This window comes from Myotis lucifugus, unplaced genomic scaffold (assembly GCF_000147115.1).
Source record: "Myotis lucifugus unplaced genomic scaffold, Myoluc2.0 scaffold_56, whole genome shotgun sequence".
NCBI classification, from domain to species: domain Eukaryota; kingdom Metazoa; phylum Chordata; class Mammalia; order Chiroptera; family Vespertilionidae; genus Myotis; species Myotis lucifugus.
This window is the reverse complement of record NW_005871104.1, coordinates 6,593,785-6,610,515: the sequence shown is the minus strand read 5'-3', so window position 1 is coordinate 6,610,515 and position 16,731 is coordinate 6,593,785. Positions and strand designations below refer to the sequence as shown.

Genomic DNA, 16,731 nt, shown 5'->3' with positions numbered 1-16,731 from the left:
CCTTACAAATTAGGGGAAATCAAGGCCCCCCGGGAATTTTAACCCCCCACTTTTGTGCCGGGGGGGCTTGGTTGCATCCTGGGACAGGCTTCACCTCCAACCCATCACGCCCAGGGGGGGGGGGGGCGGAACGGGGGGGGGGGCGCGGGGGCGGTGTTTCTGAAGCTCTCCCTGTCCCAGAGGGAAAAGTCCAGGCAGATCTCAGGTATTTTGAGGTGGAAGGTCACAGTGGCCAACGGTCAACTACCAGGCAGCTTGACCAGGCAGCGGCAGGGGCTTCCAGGGATGCTGGTGGGTGGAGGTGACAGAGATGTGAAGCAGAGGGGTCTCCAGGGAGGAAGGCACAGGACAGAAAGCCAGAGGGTCCTAGCATCTACTCAGCTACTCCTGGCCATGGGCAAACCTGCCCACTCTCGGCATCTTAGGTCCCTGGTGTGCACAGGGAGGAGCCTGCACTAGAGAGAAGCTGGGGGATGGCTTAAAGCTGGCCTGAGGACTGACTGAGGCCCAGCAGCAAGTCACAGAAAGACAGGGGCCCCAGCACACTGGCAATAATACAGCCTGGGAGTCAGGAAGAAAGGGTCCAAACAGGGTGGAGCAGGTGAAGCATGCAGGGCGCAGCTCTGAAGCGGCACTCACGTGCAAGCACGTGACCCTGAGTGCCTCAGGTGCTGCACCTGGGGCCACACCTGCCCTTGCCTCACCCCAGTCCCAGCTCTGTCCACCCCTGCAGGCTGAGTGATACCAAACCAGTCCCTCACCTCTTCTGAGCCTCAGCTGCCTCATCTGCAAAAAGCCTATATAATAAAAGGGTAGTAGGCAAATTGTCCCCTCGACTAGGAGTTGTCTGGGAGTTCGACCAGAGGGCGGGGCCGACCCGGCCAGCAGCCGGCAGCAGCTAGGGGCTCTACCAGTGCACAAATTTTGTGCACTGGATTTCTAGTAGGAATAATAATAGAACTAGCTGGTATCAGATTAAAAACATTAAATGAAGCAATATGTGTACAGTTGGGAGTTCTCATTTCATACTTCCTCATTATTTGGTTAATGCAACAAGAAATGTACTCATTTTATAATAAAATTTCTGAAATAGTAATAATGTGTTTATAGCACTTAGCTAAGTACCTGGTACATAGTGGGTTCTTGGTACCCATAATTGTGCCAGCTGATTTAAGGGCCAAGTCTCCCCCAACCCCATTTAATCCTTCTTTTAACAAGTTTTTAGGTTCCTCTGTAGGCTCTGTAAGCTAGGTCGTGACATCTACTCAATGTCTGGTGACTGCAAATAACCATTAAGCAGGGACACTGGAACAATACCACAGCCAGTGAAGATGTAGGTAGAAGCAGCCATGGAGAGGGTACCACACTCATGCAAGACTGAGAATCATCTGAGCCTCATTCTCCTCAACTGTAAATGGAAATGTCCTTCAATTTCCCCCAAAGATGAGAGGAACTGAGGTGTCCTAAAAGCATCTTGCCAACGAAAGCAAAAATCTTTCCCTGCCCATTTCACGGTCAGGGACACTGTGGTCCCAGGCCCATCCATCAGAGAGCTGGCTGTGCCCTCTTGATGACTGTCAGCAAAGACACAGCACCTACTTTCGATGGTGTGTACTCAGGGAGCCCACCCTGGCATCCTCGCCAGTGAGGAGCCAAGGACTTAATAAGTCTTTGCAACCAATTCAGCAATCAAGAGGCTGCAGGCAGCGGGTGCAATATGAGGAGCCAGGGCTCAGAAATCATGGGATGTAGTCAAGGGACACCAGGGCAAACATCTTCCCCTCACTGGGCCTCAGTTTGCAACAACAATAACATCGTGGGGGGACTAGACAATCTTTAAGGCCCCTTCTAATTCTAACAGTCCAGAACTTGCAATTTGTTATCACCCCTTTCTATAACCTTATGACCTTGAGAAGGCTATTCTCTGCAGCCCCAATTCCTCCTAACACCCAAGTGGATTTCCCTGACCCATGAGCCCTCCCACAAGTGCTATGGGGGTGGGGGGTGCTGTCGCCTCCCCAAGAGCAGTCAGAAACTCCCAGATAATGTCTGCAGCCCTTCACAAGGTCCTACCCTCCTGCTGTGTCCTTCTTCCTTCCCTTCCCTCCTGTCCCCTCCTCTGACTCACCCACAGAGGGAACTTCCACTCAGCCTGCAAGACCTAGGCTCCACACCACCAGCCTGGAGACAGGGGGGTAGATCAGGGCCATCAGCCAGCTGGAATCACTGCAAAAGAAGACTAAGGAGCACCTACCTAAAGCTGGGAGAGGGCCTGACCGTTGTGAAGTGCTCCCATATGCCAGGCCATGGGCTGTGCCATGAAGCACATTGGCTCACTTTTCTCTCCCACACAGAGATAAAAATTATTATCCCTGTGTTCCAGCAAGGAAACCAATCCTCTCGGCTAGATAGCATTATCCCTATTTTTCAGATGAGAAACAGACTCAGATTGGTTAAGTAACTTGCCTAAGGACACACAGCTGGTTAGTGGCAGGACAAAGAATCCAATCTCGATCTGTCAGACTCCAATACCTGTGCCCTTCCCACCGGCCTGCACTGCCCCAGAGGCAACTGACTGAACCTCAGAGGGAGGAAACCAGTCCTGCTGTCGGCTACCTGGAACATGGCCCCAGGTTCCCAGCGCTGCCTGTGTGGCTATAACCTTGCATGCAATCAGATCCCAGGCTGCCCTTAATCACCAGCAGTCACCAGGGCTTAGGTCTCGGGCTGGAAGGAAGCTCAGGGGAAATTCAGTCCCGTGCTTGTCCAGTGCCTAGGGGAGGGGGCCGAGGGACTGCCGTTGATCACCTTCAGTGACCCAGACTTCCTTCCCAAGGAGCCTCCCCTCAGCGGCCAGCACTGGCTGCAGTCGGCTACTCCCAGTTCTGCTTCCACCAGCCCTTGCTCTGCCTCTGGGGTCCCTGGAATAAGGAACAAGATGCCCGCCTCTCTTCTCCATTTCAGCCCTGAAGAGATCTGGACCCTGATGCTTTCTCTTGAAGCTGATCAGCCCGTGCCCTCCATGGTTTCTCACAGGGACTGGCTTCCAGACCCCTCCCCATCCACTCCCCTCAACCCTCCACCTCCTGTGCGCTACTTGTAGCTGGTCCTGAAATGGAACACAAGGCTCCAGGTGTGGTTTGCCTGACCAAACAGAGAAACTTTCTCCTCCACCCATTTATATATTATGTTTCTACTGATCTCACCTAATAAATATTTGTTTTTCTTACAGCTGGGTCACCCACAGTAACTCATGCCCTTTCTCAATGATGTCAACATTGAGACTGCTTTTTGCTTGACTGCTGAGAACAAAGTTCTCTTGTAGAAGAGTACGCATGAGGAGGTTTCAATTATCTAAAGGCCCAGAGGTAACTGACTGAGTAATCCCCTATCTAAGAATCTAGAAATCTTCGCATCACTGTACACAGGGCGCTGGACAAAGATGTGTACTGTCATATGCTTTGTAATAGCAAAACTGTCCTGAATGTCCATCAAGAGGGGTTTGGTTTAATTAACTACAGTGAACTTATTCAGTGGAATACTAGACAGCCATAAAAAAGAATGGGGCAGACTGCTTTGCAATGACACAGAAAGGTGCCTATAAGATACTGTTAAGGAAAAAAGCAAAGTACAGATTTATATGTAAACAGGATTTAAAAAACAAACAAACACATAACTATGTGTGTATGTGTGTGTGTATAAAATCTCAAATGTGTATAGGAAAAGCTCTTGAAAGATACATACCAAACTGCTACTAGTAAACAGCTCTAGAGAAGAAATTGGGATACAAGACTAGAATCAAAAGAAGCTCTTATTTTTACCTACAGTTATTTTAACTCTTTTAAAGGGAAATCTAGTTCTGTTCTATTTTTTAAAATTCATTTTAAAATACAACAGGGACAGAAAAGGGGAGAGGAAGAAGAGAGAAGACAACTTCACTTTTTACTTTATACCTTCATATTGGTTGAGTCTGAGGGGAGGTATTTTTTTCTCCAATGAGCACATGCTATTTTGTAACTTTTTTCCCCATTGATTTTTTAGAGAGAGTGGAGGGGAGGGAGTGAGGGAGGGAGGGGTGGGAGTGAGGGAGGGAGGGAAGGGAGGGAAGGAAGAGAGTAAGAGAGAGAAAGAACCATTGATATGAGAGAACACATCGATTGGTTGCCTCCTGCATGCACCTCCACCAGCACCGAGGATGGAACCTGCAACCCAGGTATGTGCCCCTGCCAGGGAATCGAACCAAGACCCTTCGGTGCATAGGCCGACACTCTAAGCATTGAGCAACACCAGCGAGGGCTAAAGAGAGATTTTAAAATAATTTTTTTTAAAATTTAAGTATCTTGACAAGGTTGGGACAATAGGGAAAGCCTATTGTTCCAGCACCAAAGAAGGCTGGAGGGCTGTGGGAGGGTTGAGAGCCACCTTGCCATGCATTTGCTTCATGAAGACAGACAAGGCTATAGGGATGTGATCATAAATCAGGAGGTTAAGTCCAGGAGCAAGGTTTCTTAGTCAAGGAATTCGGTAGATGGAGAGTTGGCAACTACAGAGGAGAGTTTCAGCCTGGAACCTGCCAGAAAGAATCTGGCTTCAGGAAGGTCAGGGCTGGCCTTGAGGTGGCAATGGTGGGAAGAGAAGCTCCAGGCTTTGAATACCACCCTCAGCTGGGTACAGGTGCCAAGCTCCCTGCCCACTGCCCGTGGGTCCTCACACCGGGCTTGACACCTGCTTTGCTGGAGAGAAAGCTGGGTTGAGACAGGTGCAGAGCTTGGCTCAAGGCCACACAGTTCCCAAGGGACAAAACGGAACCATCACCAGTCCTCACCCTGTGCTCCCCACGGCCAACAGCCCCTAAGGAGGGCTAAGAAGGCAGCACAAGCAACCCCAGCTCACTTTCCTTCTCCCCCATGCACACCTCCTCTCAGCTTCTGGGGTCCACAGTGTGCACATTCCATGACTAGAAGCCCACTTCCCTCCCAGCAGCTGGGAACTCACCCAACCCAGAAGGACCTCAACTATCAGCTACAGGGACAAAGGGCACTAGGCCCAACTGTGGGATAAAAGGGATGGGGAACTCAACTGTCCTCCTGTCTCCTAGTCCCCAATATACCCAGAGGTGGTTTCTCCAACTCTGTAATTACCCTTTCTAAGAGGAAAGATGACAACTTGTGAGAATTCCTTTATAACAAATATGATGGAAGAAGGTTGAATGGGTTCAAATCCTGGCTCTGCTCCCTTACCAGGTGTCAATGAGTGACCTCACTTTCCTGTTTCTCCTTCTGGAAATGCTGAGAGGACCAACTAGAAACCATATAGCTCTCTGTAGATTTTAAAGTGCTGGCCCAACAGAAGCCATAATGGCTAGGAAAGAGACAGCTGGACGGGGTAAGAACACTCAGATAAAAGCCAAATATGTCTTGTTTTAACAGCAAAAGCTGGGAACTACCTAATGAAAGAGAAAATGAGTAAATACAATGGGGCAATCCATATTAGGGAATACTACAAAGCCATAAAAAATGAATGAACTTTTAGTGACCCAGACCTAGAGATATCAACATGGATGAATCTCACAAATATATTAAGCAAAACAAGCAAGTTTCAGAATAATACAGACAGTATGATAGCATTTAAGTAACATTTTAAAACATACAAAACAATACTACATATTGCTTAGGGAGGCATACACTTATAATAAAACTATGGAGAAATGCAAGAAGATAAACTCTAAATTCAGGGGAAGGGAAGAGGATAATCAGGGAGAAATTTCAGGGGCACAAGAATGTGTCCTCGTGGGTGCCCAGGTATCTGCCTCTTACCCTCTATGTCTGAAAGATTCCTTCATATTTTCTAAAAGTCCATGTTGCTGTCCTCAGAACCTCTTCCCAGGTGACAAACTTGTAAGGCACTTCGATCTCCAGCCTCCAGAATGGGAGGGGCTCGCACTTGCAGAGGCAGAAGTGGGGTGCGGAGGATTGGGGTTCCTGAGCTCTCTGACAAAGCTGGCCATGACAAAGGCAGAGGGCAATGACCAGCACTGCCTGCACTCTCCAGTGTGGGTGGAGACCAAACCAAAGGCCCCTGACTCATGGGCCACCCCCCACGCCCGCCCTAAAAATACCAGCTCTGGCCTCTGAGTATGACTCCTCGGTGACAAGACTCCCACAGCACCCCTCCCCTTGTCCTCCCCCCACACACATCCATCTGCCTAGACCACCAGTTTGTCCACCCCGTAGGTGCTCAAGGACACAGGGACCAGCCTCGGGGTAAGGTCCTCGGGAAGAGAAGAGCTCCACAGGAAGGCAGCCCCAGACAAAGAGCCAGCAGTTCCCCAGGCCAGTCATCCATTCCTCTAGGAAGAGTGACTGTCCTGGGCCGGTCATGGGGAAAAACATGGAGAACTTCCTGCAACTGGCCGTGGAGGCTGCCAAGATCTGTCTCTAGGGTTGGGGAGCTTCTCCCTCTTCCCTGGGCCCTCTTTGGCACAACCCTCCAGAGGACTCCCGACACCCTCCCTTCAGAGAAGGACGGAAAGGAGGGCAGTGGCGCAGCTCTAGGAGCAGGGAGGGTGGGCACAGGAAGACATGGCCTACCAGGAAAAGCTCAGGGAGGCCCAATCGCTGGGCTACAGAATTTTCAGAGCGGGAAGAGGACACCCTGAGGCAGCAGCCAGTGCAATCCCTTCATGTTGCAGCTGGGATGCCAAAGTCAGCAAAGCGAAGAGGCCTGTCCAAGGTGGCACGGGATGGCAGTGAGGCCGAGGGGAGGGGCCCGGGTCTTCCGGTGGCCAGCTGTGCCTTACCTGCCTCACCACCCTACTACCCTGTCTCTTTCCTTCCCTCTCTCCCCCAAAGTGGTCAGGTGAGCGAGGAGGGAGCAAAGAGGAGGTAAGAAAGGAAGGACCTGCATCAAGCCCCCTCCCCACTGCTGTGAAAGCAAGCCATCTGTAACACACCGGGAGGCAGCGTGCTCCCTGACGCTGAGGGTGGGGATCAAGTGGAGGCTGGATGATCACCTGCTGGGGTGCTGGGTGCTGTTGAGGGAACTTGGGCCAGATGTCCTGTGTGCCCCTCACACAGGTAAGCTTCCACTATTCTAATCAGGGATGGAAAGAGGTCTGAGACAAAGCAAAGGATGACCCCGTCCGAGAGGACACGGCATGGCCCATAGGTGGCAGTGGGTCGATGGCAAGTTTTCCTGAAGCACGGAAACACAGACCATCCTCATCTTCTCCTATTAAAATCCCTTCAATGCCCTTGTGATGATCACCATTAACAAGGTCAGCAGGGGCATTTACTGATGGCTTACCCCGCACCAGCCCTGTGCTGAGTGCTTGCACGCACTGTCTCATTCATTCGCCCCACTCTAGAAGGTAGCACGGGGGGCACAGAACCTTACAGGTGAGGAAGCAGAGGCAGCACCCACCCAGGAGTGCCCAACTCGAAGGAGGGGCTCCACACCAGGGGTTCTCAAAGAGCCGCCCGGACCAGAAGCAGCATCTCCAACACCTATTGGATCAGACACCAGGGGCCACAGCCCAGCGATCTTACAAGACACCCAGGTGGTGCTGAAGCCTGCTTAAGTTTGCCAACCAGTGGTCTAATCACTTCCCAATGCTGCCCACAGGGAAAAACCAACACGTCTCTACCTGGCAGTCAAGACCTTAGGGTTTTTCCTAGCCCAGCTGGTCAGCTTCCCCAACCCAGCAGAACCTTACCCCACATCTGCTGCTCAGCCCACCAAGTTCCAGAAGGGGCTCAGGCCCCGCTCTGCACCTCATCCGCAGACCTGGCCTTGGAGTCACCTCTCTCCAGAAGCCCCCAGCCCACCTGGCACCTGCAAACTGCTCCGCACGACAGTCAGACTTACTGCCGGGCACTTGCTGGCACACAAGGGCTTCCAGACAGCACTCTGGGCGCCTTCCTCCCCATTAACTACAAGCTCCTCAAGGGCAGGGCCATTCCTATGCACCTGAGCATCGGGCCATATTCACAGCACCAGGCACGAGGGCCATCAGGAAATGTTTGCTGACTGTAGAGATGGATAAAGGGTGATGGGAAAGATTAAATTTTTTTGAAATGAAAAAAAAAAAGCCTCGGGAAGCAAGTTCTGGTTCTCATTCCAATTCTGCCACTACCCCTCTGGGACAAGTGCCTTCCCATCTCTAGGCCTCAGTTCCCCACCTGGGAAATGCACCATTATCCTAGTTGCTTCTATTCTACTCCCCCATTGAACAAAGCCAGCAGGGCCTTACCCTCGACCCTCTTATCTATTATCAGGGATGCACACATGAAACCAAAGAGGCCCTTGCTCTCACTCTTCTAGGAAAAAGAAAGACGACAAACTGAAATTACTATATGCCAGACACTGAGTTCTATACATAGACTTTCTCATTCACAAATAAATAAGATTATTTCAGAGGATGACAACTGTATAAAAAAAATACAATAGTTTTATGACAGAAAGTGAAAAAAAGGGGCTACTTTGCATAGAAAGGTCAGGGAAGGCCCCTCTGAGGAGGTGACATTTGAGCTGAGACTTGACAAATAAGGAAGAACCAGCCATAGAAAGAGCCAGAGAAAGGAGTTCCAAGCAGAAGGAACAGCATATACAAAGGCCTCAAGGAAAGGCCAAGCCTGGCAGGGAAGAAAAGCAGGGGCCATGGCTACACCGCAGTGAGAGCAGAAGTAAGGTAGTACCAGGGGACTCAGAGAGGGAGGCAGACAAACAACCTCTTACAAGTCTAAGGTGCTCAAATCAGGTCGGCCCGACCCAACCCAGGACATCCGGGCCCAAGTCACAAGCAGCACTGGGGGTAAGGGTATGAGTCAGACCCCACGGCTTCCTGGGGCCCCAAAGGACTGGTGTGGGCATAGGGGTAGGCACCAACCCTCAGCATGAGTGCCATGCCATACCCACTACCCACGGGACACCCACGGGTGGGGGGAAACAGGGTCACCTAAGTATGTAGAACACAGGACTCTCACTGCCGCTTTCAGAGGGACATGATCAAGTGCTTCCATGAAGCGCCAGTCCCCGATGACATTATTTTCCCAGGACACAGCAAGGACAAGAGCCTTGGTCAGTGAAAAGGAACAAGATCCAGGGTTCAAAGCTTACTAGTTTGGGGCCAGTCTTAACCTTTTGGGCCTCAGTTTCCTCACCTGAAAATTGAGGCTACTAACAGTCATGATCTCCTAGGATGGTTGAAAAATTACATGAGATACTGAATGTAAAGCACCAGGCCTGGCACATGGTAAGTGTTCATAAATGTAAGCTGTTATTATTACCAGTACTGGTTGCTCACTGCCTCAGTTCCCTCTGCTGTAAAATAGGGATATTGATACAACATCATAGGATTGCTATAAGTCTGTACTAATAAATACTCCAGCTTCCTAATGCAACATCCATTGTCGGGAATTAAAAAAAAAAAATGCTGAGAGTCCCCTTTCCTGACCTCTCATCAGATGCCGAATTCCCCTCTACCATACCCCACTGTTTGGAAAGTGAGTAAGTGCTGCTTAAATTCCATTTTGACTATACTGTGAAATAAAAATGATGCATTCGGAATCCACAGCTTCCCCTGCGCTGTCATTCTGCAAGGGGGTGGGGATGGATGTTGCAGATTCTTCCGCATCGTCCACAAAAGTCCCGCCCTCCCAACCAAAACACAATCTGTTGCCCAGTCACATAAACACGTCCATACACACGATTAACGAATGTATAATGCCATCGCTTCCATACACATCAATGTATGCACACAAATGTCCTACAGTGGAAAAGTCACCCATACGGAGAAACTCCACACGCAAAATCATTCCCAGAAATTCACTTACAGATACCCCGCACATGCACACCGATGTAGTCTCCAACACTGTGCAAATATGGTCAACAGTAGAGCGGGGGACTCAGAGACAAATGCCAGCTTTCAAATCCTGCAACCCCCTAGCTGTGTGACCCCAGTCTCCAAGCGCCTCGGTTGGGAGCAAAATGGGGACAATAATACTAATACTCATTTTGAAGAGGAATGTTATTTTCCTCTTCATTACCCATGCACACCGCTTCCAAAACTGGCCTCCCCCAGCGGTTCTCAACCTGTGGGTCGCGACCCCTTTGGGGGTCGAACGACCCTTTCACAGGGGTCGCCTAAATACATCCTGCATATCAGGTGTTTACATTACGATTCATAACACTGGCAAAATTACAGTAATGAAGTAGCAACGGAAATAATTTTATGGTTGGGGGTCACCACAACATGAGGAACTGTATTGAAAGGGTCGCGGCATTAGGAAAGTTGAGAACACTGCGTGAATGTAAACAGACTCAAGCTCACGCGCTCTCTCCACCGGCCGACGCACACCGCCTGCAAGCCCGGCACTGGCCTGCACCCGGTTTCTAGACACGCGCGCCTACGCAGCGCGCACGCGCACCCACCACCCTCCGCGAGAGCAGGGATTCCCCACAGAGCCGGACCCCCCAGGAGGCGCCCCGCGACCCGGGGCCTCAAGCGCCATTGCCCCTGAGCCGAGAATCCCAGGCCACCTGGCGGGGCCTGACCTCCCACTCCATGCCAGGCCGCTGCCGAGGCGCTGAAGGGCCGGTCTCAGACGCCCTTCCTCCCCCTCCATCCTCGCTCCGGCCCGGCAGGCTTACCTGAGGGTGAGGGCCTTGAGGGACAGCGCCCTCTCTCCGCGCCCAGCACGGGCTCCGGGGACGCTCCAGGGACGGGGTGGCGGGGTAGCGGCCCGGGCGGCACACCTCCGGCTCCTGGGAAGGGGCTGGGACGAGGAAGTGCCGGGGGCCGGGCGGCCCCACCCCTGGGAAAGTCCCCGGAGATTGACAGGCCTGTCGTCCAATCGCGCCGTGCTCTAGGGCGGGCCCGCGGCCGCTGGGGTGGAGCCCGGCGAGGTAAACAGCCCGAGCAGCTGCCGAGCGGCCGCGGGTGTCCGTCCCTCGGGCCGGCGACGCCCCGGGTCTGGGCAGCTCCAGACGGCACTCCCGGCGCCGGATCCTCGGGCTCCGGAGTGAGGCTGCGACCACTTGAAAGCCCAAACTACCGAGCGGAGACGAGCCGCAGAGACCACCCCACAACTTCCTGGGGCCGAGGGGCACCGGGCCAGAGCGAGGAAGGAACTTGCCAAAAGGCACGTAGCGTTTGGAGCTCAGCCCGAGCGGCTGCTCAGGGCCCCGGCGAGCGGGGCTGGGCGCTCCCGGACTTGTGAGCAGAGCTCATAGAAATTCCGAGCTGGAGGGACCCTGCAGGACTCTCACTGTTGCTGCTAACATGCACTGCTCCAGACACTGTAAACACTTTGCACGCATTACTTCAATTTACTCGGCCATCCTAATGAGACGGGTTTTGTACACCACCACCCCGCCTTATTTTATTTTATTTTTTTTTACCATAAGTATATGAAAGACAGAGTATATCTTACGGTAGATGGGCCAGGCTGTGGGATTTCCCGGATGCATAAGGAGCAGTAGTTTGGTTTAAGATTGGGGACACTGGTCTTTTTAAGGTCATAATTTTATTCTACAGAGGGTAAGTTTAATTTCAGAAGGGATTTGAGGAGCTGTTTCACACAGGCCCTCATTTTACAAATTGAGGGATCTGTCAATCAACTGATTCTGTGCGAACACACACACAAGCATATGCCTACCTAATCCAAGCATTCTCCTTTCAGGCTCTGTGACAACCTGGGATGCCTTCAATTACTTCAAAGGTGTTATCAAATTCTCAAAACAGCCCTGGCCGGTCTGGCTCAGGGTGCGTGCCAGAGGCACCAATGATACATTGATGTTTTTCTCTCTGCCTCCCTCCCATTCTCTTAAAAAAAAAAAAAAAAAAAGAAGAAGAAGAAAGAATATCCTCAGGTGAGGATTTAAAAAATAATAATTCTAGTTCATTTTAATTATGAAAATAAATACACATATACCCAGATTTTGAAGGGAGGGAGCCAAGGAATGCAAACACCAAAGCACCATTGAGTGTCACCAAGAGGGAGGTTACAGGGAGATTAGAATCTATAAGGCAGCCCTCAGGCATCACCTCTACCCATTGGGCCCCCAGACCAGTCTCCTTCCTGTTCTTCATCTGTACACCCCAAATTGCCTCTTCCTAGAATGCTCTCTTCCTAAGCCCAACCTCTCTTCTCATGAACATTGACATTTACTTTAAAAAGAGAGAGAGAGAGGTGTCTTCAACTATTTGCATTTTGTTTCCAAACTATTTCAGCTGTTTTTATAAAAAGTCCAACTGAACTTAGAGAGTTAGGAAAATAATTCCATTCCCTAAAATACCAGACGACTCCTAGATGGGTTTTTTTGGACAATGCTCTAGTATGACATAAAAAGGTTACATAGTCATCTTGTTGCCTGTATTCCTACTTTGGGATAATTTTTCTTAACAATTACAACGTGTGAGAAAACTCATCTCTTCAAAGTCATGACCGCACCCACCCCTTCCATCCTTTTTTAAGTCTTTGTTGGACTTCAGAACATCCCACCATGTTAGAGGCCATAGGGACCACTGATCACAATCTCTTATTTGACGGGTAGGAGAGCAGAGGCTTCAGTGTAGTAAAGGACTTGTTAAAGGCCACACATGTCGAGTGATGCAACCAGTGTTGGAACTCGGGACTAGGGCTCCCCAGCATATGTACACTTTCCACTGCACCATGTTGCCTTTACAGTGTCATGATTTTTCATACTGTCTTACAGAAACTCGGCACTCATTATGAACATAGGCTATGAATTTAACTAATGGGGTTCTAACCCCTACTCAACCACTTGCTACCTGGGTGGCCTCTCTAAGCCTCAGTTCCTCTCTGAATGTGGAGATGATCATTGTACCTACCCCTCAGGTGATCTTGAGGATAAATGAGATAATGCGAGTAAAGCCCAACGCTTGGCACAAAGAAGGCATCTGAGAAATGATAATGGCATGCAGACATGGGTTACATGCATTGGGTAGACTGTCACAGTTAAACCCAGGAATACAGTCTCCCCAGTTGCCAGCCACCATCCACATCCACGATAGGGCCCTAGATTGAGGGCCTGGCAGGGTGGGAAACAGGTCCCCTAGCCTGTCACTTCTGCTCCCCCCAGATCTGGAAGATTTCCAAGCCAGGAAGCTTGGCCTCACCCTGGAAGCTAAGCGACTCAGGCAGCTGGGAACCTCTTGCTCTTCCAGAGTGACAACAAGCACCTGTGCAAAGCCCCACCTGGGAGGACAATCAAAAGGCCTGTGTTTTATTTTGCTTTGTTTTAAAGCACACAGATTCCTAATCTCCTTTCTGCCACTCCCTCCCCTCCTCCACCAAAGCTGTTCCAAAGTCAGACCTAAATCCACATTTGAGGAAAATAAAAAACATACCCCAAAGAAGAAAAAAGTTGGAGGGTCACAATACTGTATATCAAACTATACTACAAAGCCATTGTAATCAAAACAGCCTGGTACTGGCATAAGAACAGTCATATACATCAATGGAACAGAACGGAGACCCCATAAATCAACCCACGCCATTACGGTCAATTAATATTTGACAAAGGAGGCAAGAGCATACAATGGAGTAGAGACAGTCTCTTCAATAAATGGTGTTGGACCCAGCTGGTGTGGCTCAGTGGTTGAGCACTGACCTATGAACCAGGAGGTCACGGTTTGATTCTTGGTCAGGGGACATGCCCAGGTTGCAGGCTCGATCCCCATTGTGGGGCGTGCAGGAGGCAGCCGATCAATGATTTTCTCTCATCATTGATGTTTCTCTCTCTCCCCCTCCCTTCCTCTCTGAAATCAATAAAAATATATTTTAAGAAATAAATAAACAGCAATTGGAATAGCGCTGCTTTATACTATTCTCTCTATATTTATCCATGTTTGAAAATTTCAATAATGAAACACTAAAACATTTTTAAAAAATAAAATAAATGGTGTTGGGAAATTGGATGGGTACATAAAAAAAAAAAAAGAACTGGTCCACCAACTTACACCATACACAAGAATAAATTCAAAATGGATAAAAGACAAATGTAAGTTGCAAAACCATAAAAATTCTAAAGAAAACATAGACAGTAAAATCTCAGACATCTCACATAGCAGTATTTTCACTGATACATCTAGGGCAAGAGAAACAAAGGAAAAAATAATTAAATGGGACTACATCAAACTAAAAAGCTGCACAGCACAAGAAACCATCATCAAAATGAAAATAACCCATGTGTGGGAGAACATATTTGCCAATGATACATCTGATAAGGCGTTGATTTCCAAAATACATAAAGAACTTATAGAACTTAACACCAGGAACATAAACAATCCAATTTTAAAAAATGGGCAAAGGACTTAAATAGACACTTCTCCAAAGAGGACATACAGATTGGCCAACAGACATGAAAAAAATGCTCAACATCACTAATCAGCGGAGAGATGCAAATTAAAACTACAGTGAGGTTTTAATCACCTCAACAATGGCTACCATCAACAAATCAACAAATGACAGGTGCTGGTGAGGATGTAGAGAAAAGGAAACCCTAGTACACTGCTGGTGGGAATGCAGGGTGGTGCAGCCAATATGGGAAAGAGTATGGAGTTGCCTCAAAAAATTGAAAATGGAACTATCGTTTGACCCAGCAATCCCGCTTCTGGGAATATATCCTAAGAATCCCGAAACACCAACCAGAAGGATTATATGCATTCCTATGTTCATAGCAGCATTATTTACAATAGCTAAGATCTGGAAACAGTCCAAGTGTCCATCTGTAGATGAGTGGATAAAAAAAGAAGTGGGACATTTCCATCATGGAATATTATGCAGCTGTAAAAAAGAAGGACATCTTACCCTTTGCAATAGCATGGATGGGCCTGGAGATTATTATGCTAAGTGAAATAAGCCAGTCTGAGAAAGACAAATATCACATGATCTCACTTAAATGTGGAATCTAATGAACAAAATAAACTGATGAACAAAATAGGTCCAGAGGCATGGAAACGGAGCAGACTGACAGATCTCAGAGGGGAGAGGGGGTGGTGGGGACAGAAAGAGATTAACCAAAGAACATATATGTGACTCAAGTGGAAGGGGTAATGGGGGAGGGGTAATGGGGGACATCTGTAATACTGTCAACAATAAAAAATAAATTTCAAAAAATCTTGTACTTCTAACCAAAAATTTCATACTCCCAAACCCTCCCATGACTGATTGAACTCTAAATCAAGTGCCTAAAGAAGAGTGAAGGCTGCATATTAAAAACATTGAAAGGTAACATTTGTGGAGTATTTGCTGTGTGCTAGGCCTGCACTTTCACATGCTGTGTCTCCCAGCCACGCTCTGAGGTCAGGACCATGATCATCCCCATTTCTCAGATGAAACTGGGGCTTGGAGCTGTTAAATGACTTGAACGAGGTCATATACAGCAACAGGTAACTGGAGCAGGAAGATCCAGGCTCTTAAAGTCGTAACACTCCTCAGCATTGTGTTATGGAGTCTTGCCAGCTAGCAAGACATAGAACTCAAAATGCCAGACCTTTTAAAGAGCGGTTAGAAAGGATCAAACCCAGACTTTTACTTGTAGGGATGAAGCCACCGAGGACCAGAGAAGCAGGGACGTGCCGGAGATCTCACAAGTTCGTGATTAGTAACTTGGGACTGGAACCCATCTCCTGCTTCCAGATCAGTGTTATTTCCACACGCCCCACCGATGGGAAATGGAGCTTTCAAACAAGCACGTGTATCATTCCATTGTGTGCATTAGTGAGCCGGGGCCTTGGCTAGTGGGGGGTCAGTGAAACTCAGGGCCAGCAGCTACGGACCAAAGAAAAGAGCAATCCTGGCTCTGGGTCCCTTCCTTAGATCCACGTGTCCATAGCCTGAGGCCGCCCCGGGAGTGTAAAACCCTCTGTGGATTCTAGGTGCTTTCTGGTATTGGGTGTGTGTGTACACAAGAGAGATGTCAGCGATAGTTAAATGAGAAATGGGTGTCAAGCACGTTTCTGTTGACTGAAGTTGTACTAGGTAATCGTGTTTCTTGGTAAGAAGTAAATCAGTCTCTAATTCTGTCTACTCCCAAATACCATAACTGAATGAGGGCACAGACACAATGGCAGTAAGAGAGCATTAGCTTTGCACATTCACTCGGCACCCTGATGTGAATTAAACCATATACTGTACCCACAACTGCCCTTCCTCCAAGAAGCAGAGCCTGAGAGGATTAGGGAGTCAGACAGACCTGGGCCTAGAAGACAGCCCTGCCTCAGTGAATACTCCTCGTGATTGTTCTCTGCCTGTTTCCTCATCCACAGCATGAAGGTTAGAACAGTGCCCAACACACAGGGTGGAGCAAGTGAAATGCCACAGGGCCTGGCATCAGTGAAAGGCAGCAACAATAATTACGATCAATCCTATAGGGTCCCCATGGCCTAGAGCCCTGGAGGAACTTGCCCCAGACCTCATAGAGTGTGTTCTCAGAACTGCCAGGCCTGGAAGGGCTCTCCTGTTTTCCTCTTTCTCCACCCCAACTATTTCCCCTAAGTCCCTGGACCTGGGGTTTCTAGGGCACCACTACAGAGAGGAGAGGTAAAATGACACTGGGGACATTCCGGCCTTCGTGACCTCACCAGGCCCCTCTCATAGTTCCTAGGAGCCCAGGCCTCCCCTGTTCCAGCTCCTCTCCCTCTGGCCTCCCTGTCTCCAGGTCAGGGTGCCGATCGGATTTGGGTTTAGATCCAAGCTTGCCCCC

At 49.3% G+C, this 16,731-nt stretch overlaps 1 protein-coding gene and 1 long non-coding RNA gene across 17 annotated transcripts in view; one reads left to right on the top strand and one right to left on the bottom strand.

The window, feature by feature from the left end:
* The window catches only part of TNIP1 (TNFAIP3 interacting protein 1), a 50,612-nt gene that overhangs the window by 32,447 nt on the left and 1,434 nt on the right, over nt 1-16,731 (bottom strand). For 13 of the 16 annotated variants that reach the window (XR_002829380.1, XR_002829381.1, XR_002829382.1 and 10 more), the window contains exon 1: nt 10,651-10,779. The exons of 2 other annotated variants lie outside the window; for them this stretch is intronic. The gene's annotated coding sequence lies outside the window, so the exon portion shown is untranslated. Of the gene's footprint in view, nt 1-10,650; nt 10,802-16,731 lie in introns of those variants that run through there. One more of the 16 variants, XM_006089129.3, reaches the window with a different exon arrangement.
* On the top strand, nt 10,940-12,363 carry LOC106697235. Its single transcript, XR_001348290.2, has 2 exons — nt 10,940-11,300; nt 11,682-12,363. It is a non-coding gene; the product is annotated as an uncharacterized LOC106697235 (long non-coding RNA).